The sequence below is a fragment of the Rhynchophorus ferrugineus genome, unplaced genomic scaffold, assembly GCF_030347505.1.
Source record: "Rhynchophorus ferrugineus isolate W39M unplaced genomic scaffold, kcgeb_rfMv2 rfM3, whole genome shotgun sequence".
Lineage (NCBI taxonomy): Eukaryota > Metazoa > Arthropoda > Insecta > Coleoptera > Curculionidae > Rhynchophorus > Rhynchophorus ferrugineus.
Window position 1 is genome coordinate 27,741,606 of NW_027472582.1, and position 12,933 is coordinate 27,754,538.

A 12,933-nucleotide genomic window follows, 5' to 3' on the forward strand; every position below is an offset into this window, starting at 1 on the left:
GTTATTTCTTTCTCTATAGCCTCACGTAAATAGCGTAAAACAGTAATCTTTTTATTGGTTGTACGGTTGGTTGGTAAAAATTCGCGATGCATAATAACTGGAATATGGGAATAAAAAGACAGGAACACTTATACGCTACGATAATCTTGACGATAATGTTTAAAGACAACAGGCACTATATAAGCGCTCTACTCAAGATATAAATCAAGTACTATTTTGTTAAACAAGCTCTATAGAGATATTATAATATGAAAATGCATCGTAAAAGTTAAGTTCTTGGCTCAACCATTAGTTACATCCAACATGCAAGGTATAGACAAAATAATATGGACACCAGGTAATGTAGTACATCATATTGGGAAACAATACTGCTTCGTATAAATAATGCAACACGCATATATTTCTCAGCACAAAACTCAGAGGAATTGGAAGTGTATCTCCCATGTATTACCTGTGGACAAGTTTAGTTTTCATTTGCCACCAAAGGGCGCGACTGGCAATATGAGTAGCGGGAAATTTAAAATATTTTATTAATAATAATAGCACTAATTAAAAATATATTTTATTTAAATATATGTCAAATTTACATTACAAATATTATCTCAAAGGAGAATTCCTAGAATTTTCTATGTTTAAAGACAATATATTAACTAACAATACATTAAAACGTAATTTACCAGATCTAACATAAAACTTATACTTTTAAATATACAAAGTTTAATAAACTACTGAATATGGAATATTTTCTATTATCTTAAATATAACTCAGCCAAATACAGAGTACAATACAATATATATGTAGAAGACTAATTAATTTGAAATGTTTTTTCAAATCTTTTTTTGTCAAATATTTATTATAAGTACATAATTGTACGTCAGCGATATAACTGTGTTATATTTAGATGTTGCAATAAGAAATCTTTCATTTTTGCCTTTTGCCATTGTGTCCACTTTTCTCGTTCACCAAAACAAACAACACCTAACTATTATCATTCTGATCACGTCTCGTTGAAAATGCTCAATACATTTGATAGTGTTGAAAAATACAGGCATTTGGTGATATAAAATATTGGATAGACTCTTTGTTAAGTTAAGTCTTGTGCATAATCTGGTCGAAATAACAGTCGAAATAAAATTTACCAACAAAGTAAAAAGTTTCTGGCTTTGTCACATCACATCTGTCATACTGCCGGGCTTTAATAATTTCACTGTTCAACTCATTAACATTTCCTGACATATTTGGATCAATGTTTTCGTTCTTCTATGTCACAGCTAAAATAGAAGCTTGTTATCTCTTACAAATCAGTTACATATAATTAACTTTATAAAAGACTTACAATTAAAATAACAACTGGAAACCATTTCCCTCTTAAGCAATACTCTTCCACATTTCGGTTTGTCCTGTGTAAAATGTACAGTACGAACCCTTTTGCTCTTATTTAAAACCTGACAAGACATTCCTAACAGTTTTGTTTTTCATTATTTATTGCTAAAAGACATTTCTGACATAGAGCAGGATCCTAGTAAAGCTGTACATTATATTGTGGACTGGAACGCAACACCTGAGATGTGCTAAGATTTAAACAAATCATTTTAACGAAAAAAAAAAGAACCATAAAAACACAGTTAACAAAATAAGAATATTTAACACGTAAGTTCATAAGTTTTTTAAGTTTGCTTTGTCAGCCATGTTAAAAAATTATCCAATTCAAAAGAGACGCTTACAGCAAAAGCTTTGTCGAAAGATATTAAACCGAAATTATTTATATATATAAATCAAATTGTTTGTATGGTAAGTATATAATTACCAAAAAAGTTCAAAATATTTAGTAATTTAATTATTTCCACCAAATATAAAGACAAGTACTCTGCGCCTTCTTATTTTCTAGAATAGCCATCTGAGAGCAGAAAGTATCAAATTTCAGCTTTGTTTCCAAATTTATACCTCGAGAGGCCTAGCCGCAAATGAACAAGCTAAAACACTGTTTCGCATGCACCCATTTAGGATACCCTTCTAAATTCTCAATATTTCGAATTTCTCAGTTTACATATAAAGCTTGGTAGGTTATTCTTCAGTGTTTATTATACGTGTAGTGTACGGGACGATAAAAACAACCAATCAGTGGAATGTGTAATATCTCAGTCTTCGAAAAATAAATCTCCGAATCTCTAGAATCGAGCGAGAGTATCCACGGTAACGACGGCATACACCAAACATAGTAAAACATCATCAACGAAGCAATAGCGTAGGCAAAACCCAAAGTTAACTGACAGAAACCGAAGAACCACAAAAGAAGACTACTATTCAGCTGGAATTCCGAATACACCTGGTCTTTCAATTCACATTACTGCCCGGATTATTGCGAATGGATATCTTGATATTTTCAATGATGAGCTTCCTACTATGACTAGCATATTGCAACAAAACTCTACAAAATTCCAAGATTATAATGCGTCCATACACATAGCCAAAAGTATCGGTTTGAAAAGCATCATCAATCATTTCCTCTGCCACGCAAAATCTACAGACTTCGACATAATTGAACATAATTAGGAGGCGTTTCCGAGCAGTGAATGAACACTAGACCTCCAAGTCTAATATCATAGAAGATATTGGCAGTAGTCTACATCTAAGAAACTGAACTACTGTAATCCGTCTTTGATACCGTCTTGTCAAAGTTTTAGTTGATCATAATAATTCATAGCGACTGTAGTCTGCCCTTATTGACCTTCTACACTGATCTAGCTAGAACGTCAATACAACGTCAACCTCTAATTTGACCTGTGATTTTTTGATAAAATAAGTTAATTTAAGATATATAAAGAAAACAATTATCTTATAATATTGCTAAAATCCCACCGGTTGTACGACTGACAAAACGCTAAGATTTCAAAACGAAAACTTAGAAAACTATTATACTTTAAGGGGAAAAATGGCTACTATAAAGACAGTATTGATGACTAATCCTATTTCAATATCAATGAAACTCTATTGATGAAAATGAAAATACTAAACTTCATTCATCACATCTCATAGCAAATCTAAACATATTTTAGTTTGGTATTTAACTTTATCATCCAATATATAATTATGTATGTATAATTTAGATATGTCCGAAGATGCCTATATTGTATTACGAGTTCGGTTATTTTCGACATAACAAGTATTTTTTCTATTTAAATTTGTTATCAAATTAGATTTACAAATATGCTTATAGTATTTGCACATAATACAATAATACTAATTAAATTTTATATTGTTGATTCTTCATTATAATAACAATTGGGCTGAAAAATCCCAGGCCTGACACATAGATGGCACTAGTTTTATTGCATTTGTAGGAATGTTCGTGTTGTCGGTTGGAATGTGGGTGTCGACACCATTGTTTATCGGAACAATCACTATTATTTTTGTGGAAGGAATTCGCACGGGAACACAAAACACCGGTTGAACAAAAACTTGTTTATTTCATGAGAATGAACAGGATATTATATTAGGTTAGTTAAAGGAATCACGGAAGCTCTGTGGAAGTGGTACTGTTACAAGGGGTTAGAGAAAAGAGAATCCACCAACGTAGTGGCCTAAAAGGTTGTAACGGTCGCTACACATTCACTACTTTTTGAGATATGTATCAAAAACAATTACCTGTTTTAATTTTATGCTGATTTTTTATGGGAAAAAATACCGTTCATGCGAAGCCATTTCTAGAAAATTGTTATAAGGACTCGGCTCCAGCAGAAACAACAAAAAACGTTGGTTTGCTGATTTCAAAAAAAAAGTCGTAGAGACACTGATAATGCAGAACTCAGTGGACGTTCCAATAAGGTGGTAACATCAGAAAACATAACAAAAAAATCGTTTTGAATGATCGAAAAGTGAAGTTACGATCATTCTACAAAAGTGGTATTTAAATATTAGAGCGGTGCTGGAATGATTGTATGTGTTAAGTACTACTAAACATATGCCACTTTCAATATTCTATTAAGAAAAACAAAAGTTAATTTTTCCCCAATCAACTTAAAGGATATTTTCTTTGTCTAAAATATAAAGTTTAATTAATATACAAAAAATATAAAATTGTTAGATAAATGGTCTTAGCCTATAGTCATCGAAATATCAATTTATGATATATCTTTGAAATATTATAAAAGTCTTTGTACCAACGGAGCTATCTAAAAATAGTTTCTATTAAATTATATAGAAAATTATTAATATGTTAATAGATTTTTAGACAAAGATAAGTAAACTCAAATAGAGACATTGTCAGAGACACACAATTTTAGTTAAGTCACTTGAAACATATTTCAAAGAAAAATTCATGACGCTGTTGAGTTCTGTTACATTTTTAACGCGTTTTCGAATAAATAATCGCTGATGCAGAAAGATATAACGCGCTAAAATAAACCAACCCTGTAGAGAATTTTAAAGCTTGAACTTCCCCCTCGGCCTTTATAAAAGAACTCTTAAGTCTGCGATAAATATCTAGCATATGTCGTATAAAACCCTGCAAACTAGATCAGCTGAAGTATTACTTGACCCTCCCTGCTCTTGGTTGTTGAGAGCCTGTTTATTGGCAAGATAATCAGGATCAGGCTTCCGTTAAAGTGATTAATAGCAGGAGAAATATTAATTATAATTAATTTTTAATTTACGCTTTATGAGAATTATTCTTGTCGTGGGATATAATTCAACTACTTTAAAATTATGTCCTACAATAGATATTATCTGGTGTGTCGGTAATTAATATCCGCTCTTTTCGCTCAAGAAACGTGTGAATAACGTTAGGGATAAATAAAATTTATTTATTCAAAGTATTGGCCATCTGTAATCATGGTGGGCATCTCAAAGTATTTATACATCTCTTATACAATTTATAAATGTATAGTCATTCTAACAGAACGGTTTCTCCTTTGAGCCAAATCAACAAACTGTGTGAAAGAAAAACTACTACGTAGGGGCATACTCCATCGATCTAAAAAATAGTAATGAGATGAACTCAGGTCTGTAGAGTACGGCGTGTATGATAAAACTTCTCATCTACTTCTAATGATTTCAATATTTCCTTGGTTGGTTTTGCTGTATGAGCAGGCACGTTGTCATTCTGCAAAAGCAGCTCATCATGTTCTTAAGCGTATAATAAGTGCACCGCCAAAGTTAATGCCTCCTTTCGAAAAAAAGAAAATAATTAAATTCTATCCATCCAGTCATTATTTTAATAATTATGTTTATTTAAAAAAACGATTCGTCTTAGACTTTATATTAATACACAAAAACTTTGACGAATTTCTTATCTGGAGCTAAACGGATCGCTTAATCAATTATTTCTGAAACAAAACTCTATATCCCCAAATCACAAGGCGCTGATTATACGTAACGTGAGAAATCCAGCTGTATGCATTACTTGACGCCCATCGCGGTGCCTTCATTCCCTTCAAATCAGAATATTAAATGTGATTGGTCAATCCTCCGCCGCCCGCAATTTGTGTTCACAGCGACAGTTAAAGGTTCATGCCGGCCCGTGTGCATATGAAATCAGCATAAGGAATTGGAGATTTAAGAGCGGCGACGAGATCTGATCGGTTCACTTCGTTCTATTGTTTGTTTGTACAATATGTCTGTATTTTGTACGCCATGTGCAATGGGCTTTATATAGAAAACAGTGAGGTCAGCTTTTTATAAAGTTTATAGATTAAATTATTATTTTATTTTGATTAGTATATACAAGTCGGTAGTTGAAAAGCATAAACGTTATGGGTGTATGGGTTAAGTGTTGTGCACCCAAATGCACAGATAGTGAGAAAATGCATCATCGTTTTACGTTAAAAAAGTTGCCAGCGATCTTTAAGAAATGGGTAGAAAAACATTAAAAAGCCTAGACTGATTGGGTTAAACATGAAACAGATTTATGATCGTTACCGCGTGTGTCATAGACATTTTTGTGATACATTTAAACTTTCCCTTAACTACTTACGAACAATTTAGAGATGGTGAAAATAATACCACAAGCCCAGAATATGTACAAATAGAAGTGGACCAAAGTCCAAATGATATAGAAGGTAAATTGAAGGAGTCAATCTCATTTCTGTTTAAAATTGTTACCATTAATTTGTAAACTGTCTTGCTATAATTGTAGTGCCTATTTTCATCATTCCAGGCCCACAACCAGCCTGTTCGAAGTAAATGTCATCGACATTTGAACAAACTCGAGAAGGTAATGGTAAAGTTTGTATTAATTTAGCCAGTACCCTCCCTTCTGTTCATTCTTACCGTTAATTACTTGACTATAACTTTAGTTCCAGATGTTCCTATAAGAGCAAACAAAGTTTTACGTTGTACCGTAGTGTACATCTCAGGATATTCAGTAATACTTTTGAAAGAAGATTTATGAATAGTAGACCCATAAATTGAGACTGATTTTATAAAGGCAGTACAATCTCGTGCCCCAGACTCCACCAAAATTATTTTATTATACTGTCAGTAAGCCTTTGAGCTGTCTTTTGTCTTTAATTTTTTTCAGCGATTTTGCCATGTTGATAATATAACAAATTTTTTGTCAAATGTTACAAGTCAAAATGTCAAATGTTAAAACAGGGTGAGCTATATAATTTTAAATAAAATAGGCGAACAAAATTTTAAGAGTGACTCTTTGCTTTTTTAGACAACAATAAGACAGAACTCTGATAGATAAATGTCTCCTATTAAATTGATTGTACTAAACAAATATGAAAAAGGAAAAAGAGGGAAGAGATTATTTTAATTTACAATGCACCAAAGTTTTTTTTGTTTTTTGATGATTTTATATATATGTATATAATATTTATATTTTATAGATATATTTATTTTTACATAAAATTACATTATATGTTTATATTTATTATTCTAGGTTATATTTATATTTATTTATTTTTACATATTATATCTATATTTAATTGAATTTTATTTAATAAAATTATTTAAAAAAAAAAGTTTTTTATTTAAATTTTAATAGTCAATTAAACATGACGTCAAAGCTGTCACGTACCAAACATTACTAATGAGCCAATCAAATGTCTTCACAGTAAAATATTTTTCTTACAGGTGCCTATAACGGTGATTTAAATTGGCCAATCAAATTACTTGAATGGCTAATTATGGCTCCTTCTTGATGTTGGGAAAAAACTTTGCGCTATTGTCCACTATTGAGTTATATCTTTGTTACTCTATGGAAATCAGTCTACCTGTAGCTCGAGGATTTAATAATCGGTGTCAAAGCGTGAATTGTGATAAAATAGCGGTCATTAGCGTGCAATATTTAAAAACAATTAATTTCTCTTACCTACCTTTGGAAGAAAAATAAAAATAAAAAATGCTGTGCGTCCGAAACCAAGTGTATTAATTACGAATGTAACTAAAAGCAACAGTCTTATGTATAAACGTACTTTTAAAACAGGAGCTTAGAAAAAAACTGACTGGTTGTGAGGGTGTGAAGTTAGTGACAGTCTTTACTGCATACCCTGTTTATTATTTGGAAGCGACGAGGCATCAGAATGGTCAAACTGTATAAAATTTCTGGTGCTTTTGAGCAGCACCGTTGAACGATTTTGGACTTTCGTAAAACCGAATGAACATAGAACTGCATAGAAGATGCGTTAAATTATGTCTTAAGAAATCCTGATCAGTTGATTTCCCAAAGTTATGACGGAGCAAGCGTCATGAGTGGCGCTCAGATACTGTTCAAAGAGTTATTAAAGATAAATTCAAATACGCCCATTATTTTCATTACTACACCAATTAACCGAGCTTTCATTGCTCATCAATTAAACAGGATAGTGTCTCACGCCACAAGCATAAATAAGAAATTAAAAAAATTAAAACCGAGAGTACCTTATAGCATATATGGAAAAAAAAGTAATCTAAATATATACATTAAATATAGACAATCTGATACTATCACGAAGGCAGGCGCACTTTTAAGATTATTGAATGAAGTTTTGTTGTTGGTTGTCAATTATCATCGTATAAAGTGCCCGTGTCAATATTTTATATTCACAGTTGCAAAAATGATCTACTGATTCAGTGACCTTAAAAAAATGCATTACTGAGTTTGGGCAAAATATTCAGAAAGAACGAAGTAATATACATACTATTAAGAAACTAAGATAGAAAATAGTAATGATAGTCATGCTAGGAAAAGAAGAAAGACAGAAGAGAGGTTTTTATGTGTCTAGGGTTGTGCAAGACACAGAGGTATGAGACACCATAATTGGCGATATCAAAAAAAGATTTTCATTCCCTGGCCGTTTGGCCATTGCCTACACCTAAATTCAGGAATTATGAATATACAAAATATCAAATTTTAGAGAAGTTTCAGGAGCGGTCCAAGTACTTCAATTTTTAGTTGAAAATAATTTTCAAGTAGATTTTTCAGAGAGATTTTAGTGCAACAAGCATTTGCCCATGACGACCGCATAAGCTCTCGTCGTTAAAATGTTTCTCCACGTTAAAACGAATAAAAAATTTCTAGAAGTACAGTGAGTGAAAATAGGTTAACTGCGTTCGCAAGGTTATCTATTGAGAAACAAATGATCAAAATATCAAGATCAAAATTATTAAAATGTCCAATTTTAATGAATTAGTTATTGATGGATTTACCTAGAAAAGGACTACTAAAAAAACTATTATTTCTGTATCTATAAAGACATTTTTTGGTAACGCCGTGGTAACGCAATGGAAGTTTGGTAAACAATTTCTTGTAATAATGTATAGGGACTTCAATGTGAATTATCGAATCAAAAATATATTAGTCAATTAACTTCCCCTTTTGGCCACCCACCTCTTACCACTCCAAATTACTGATACAGTGAGTTTAGTTTAACTACAATCTTATATAAAGATTTTTGTGTGATATATTAAAAAAATTATGCCATTTTAAATGTTAGCTCGATTAACACATATAAAATATTAGGCTGTTATTAAACAGATAGAACGATTCTTTCTCATTGTATTGCACTCCTTTAGGTACATCCTAGTTAAAGTATCCTATGAAATAAAATAAACAGAGGAAAACTAATTATATTAATTATATTATATCATTATGAAAATTAGGGCTCTCAATAATATATTTAAAGAAGCGAGTAGTTCATTCTTCATAAATATTAACATAGTATAACGCGGATCGTATAATAATTTGGTGTGGGATTTGGTAACTGCAATTTCTTTTGATCCTGAACAAAAAGAATAATTACGTGCATCATACATCATACATCCTAAGTAGTACAAAGGTAAATATTTATATCAGTGAATCTTAAAAGTGAGACACTAATAAACAATAGATGGTAAAACATAATTATTAGTAACCTAAAAAAGTAAAAGAAATATTATACCTCAACTAAAAGTAAAAATTATTAGAAAAAGACAATAATCTAAAACAAATTTACTCCCATTTTCGAGCACAAACAGATTAAATCATATTATTGCTTCCGAAACAGCTATTACGGTTCTATTGGTGTACTTTTCTCGACAAGTTTCGCCATAACGAACCAAACAGGGCTATTATAGCTCTAATGATTCTAATTTTTTAAAATCGCTATCCTCTTGTACTAAGCTCTTTATATTCCTTAGTAGTTCATTAAAACTTTATAAACAAATTTCGTCAGTTTCAATAAGCATAATGAATTTAGCATCTCATATTAATTTTAATATAAATTTAAAATATATAAGCGAAAATAAATGCATGAACAGTCATAAGTATGTAACATACTGCAGTAGCATTATATTTACTGAGGTGTATTGAATATTGAGCATTGAAACATAAATACTCCGACTATATCAAATATAGCGATAAATTACCTAAAGAATACTAGAGTGTAAATGAAATTACTTCGCAGTTATATATTATCTGTCATATTCACTACACTACTTAGTTCTCCTTCCAATTGTCTTGTCTTTTCCTTTGTCTCAACTAACTGGAAATAAGATATTTCAGCATAATTAAAAGTTGAAAAAATCAGTTGATTGCAACAATCTTAACTAAATATTTTATATCGCATTACTCAAAAATCCTGGAAGGTGCAAAATATGGCTGTTGCTGATAAGTTGATTAAATAAAAGTCATGTTTATTAATAATTAATTTTGTTATATTTGTTGTTTGGAACTCATTCATACTTTTTCTCATTGCAAATGTCAATCTAATCGGAAATTAAATACCCTTAAATTGAATTGGCACATGTGTGGGTATAATAGGTATTCGTGGTATTAATATATTTTGACCTCGAAACTTGCTATTTAAAATGGTGGCTCCGATAACGTTGTTCATTAATTTTGTAACGACTAGTCGCGTACCGTTGCACAGCCGTTGCACAAAACTTGCCAAGTGATAATAATTGATGTTATCGAGCAGGATAAAACATGATAAAATTATTAAAGTGACTATTAAAAAGCAGGGGTTGGTGATAGAAAAGTGAAAATTTAGGGTTGTATGTATTTTTTAATGCCACATTATAAAAAAATTAACATACAATTTTATCAAAAAAAAATCTTATCACTTACAGCTTTGAAAAATAAATAGTAGCCGATTCTCAGACCTACTGAATATGCATTAAAAATTTCATAAGAATCGGTCAAGCCGTTTCCGAGGAGTATGGGAACGAACATTGTCACATGAGAAGTATATATATAAGATATTTATAACATTATTATGTATTGAGAACCTTATCTTAAACATAAAATAGTTGCCACCTGTTTATATATATGCTGTTTCTAAAGAAGCGAATTATTTACTTTAGGGGAAATTAACATTATGTTCAAATTATGTGTTAAGATATCAACACACAACAAAACGTTTGATCTACTTCCTATCATCGCACCAATTTTCTTCAAGTACTTTATTAAAAACTTTCCCAGCCTGAATTGCGCCGTTATCGAGCATACACGAGATGCAATTTCCTACAAACTTTAAAGTTTTTAACAACCTGAATAAAGTCAAAACTCCTGTTCCCTCATTATATATTATTACAGTTTAAGCGGGCTTGTCATATCTTATCTGAAATTATTCTCAAACAATTGCTATATAAACTACTTTAAATAATTTTAATCAATTAATTATATTACCAGTGCATGTAAAACATTTAAATAATAATGCTTTTTTTAAAATACCTAACTTACATGTATTACGTAAATTAAAGTTTTATAGGTTGTGTGGGTCGTGTAATAATAATATAAATGTGGAATTGCAGAACTTTCAGTGGGCAACCTCAATCCTGCACAATTTCAAAGTCTTTCACCTAAGTTTTGAAAGTTTGTTGGGTAACTAAATTGTTTTCTTTTTTGCTCTGACTATAAATAAAAAATGAGTACTCTAATGTTTCACTGGGGATTAGATTTACCGGGTACAAAAATTTGATTTATCCCGATAGTAAAAATAAATTTGATTATACGAGTAGGCTTTGTCTGATTAGACTTTGTTTACAAGTCTAGATTTTTCGATATTGTAAAAACATATTTACATTAGACATAATTAAATATACATCAGTTTTTGTATCGTTTTTATTATAAATTAGTAAGAAAAAAATTCGTAATATTCGGTTGTGCCTATTTACCAGCGGCGGCGCTTGGTTCAATACGTTGGGGATGCACAACGTTAGGTAAAAAAAAAGTTTCCGTCATTTTATCAAATTTCTAGTTTCGACATAGACTATTACATCTGCGAGCTACAAGTGCATTGATTTAATGTCACAAAACATTGAAGTATAATATGAGAACTTAAATAGACATACCCGTTACTATGATCTCAGTGTACTGCTACACCAAGAGAGGGCCGCCGATAAAAAGATTACAGATTTATTTCTTTCGATTTGAATTGTAAATATAGCGTGTAGTGTTTGTGAAGTTCTAACAGACTGCATCGTTTTCCCAAGAGTTTTGCTTTAAGCCAGAAATGGCTTGTTAACGTAAACAATGACAAACTTAAAGGGCTCTCTCGCATTTTAGACTAGAAGATTATAGAGCCAAATCTGGTAGATCACTTCTTAACAAAGATGCAGTTCTCAGTTACAACCTAAATAGTTTAAAAAATAAGTACAATTTTTTTTAAATAGAGATACCACAATACTTAAAGTTATACTATGTGTCTATTTAGATTATATAGAAATAGAGGAACATGTTCCTTCAATTTCAGGCGGTCAGAAGCCAGACCATACAATACCAAAAAGTACAAGTAAGTGTGTGTAATATCTTTTTATAATTTTGTTAATTTTTATTTTATAGAGTGTAGAGGGCGGATAATATATGTAGTTAATGTTACTCGACAACTTATGTTAACTCCAAAAAGCACGGCATTTATACAAACAAGTAGTTTCTGCTTCTAAAGAAGTTAATAGAATAAACAGTACATACATAGTACTACCAAAGAGAAGATTCGAATGATTAGGCCATTTCAGCATGATAGTTTGGACTTTTTTTATGGAAATATTAGAGGTTACGGGATTAGAGAAGTTTCACCGACACCTGACCATTTTGTCACGGTATTCAAAAGCCTCATTATCAACATTTTTTATATCAAAGCTCACCAGGAACAAACTGTGAAGAGGATGTGTCTGATGGAGGTTTGGATAACTTTAATATGGGTTGGTATGTTTGGTTAGATTTGTTTTGTTTACATTGAACTCTTTTCCACATCACCAATGAGGTAGAGTTTCTAGGCGCGTTTTTCCTTCTAATTAACAATTGTATATATAAGAAACGTATTTTACTTTCATTCGAGAGCATATTTACGTTTTTACGTTTAGTCCTTGTTTCCTTCGATGGTGTGTTTACTTGGCGAGTCATCTTTGTATCCCTATATATTTTATTTCTTCTGCAGCTATCTGTGTACACCATTCTTCATAAAATTAATCACTGAATTCTGTCTAATGCATTTACCATATCTACAAAACAGTTAGTATTTATTCTCTCC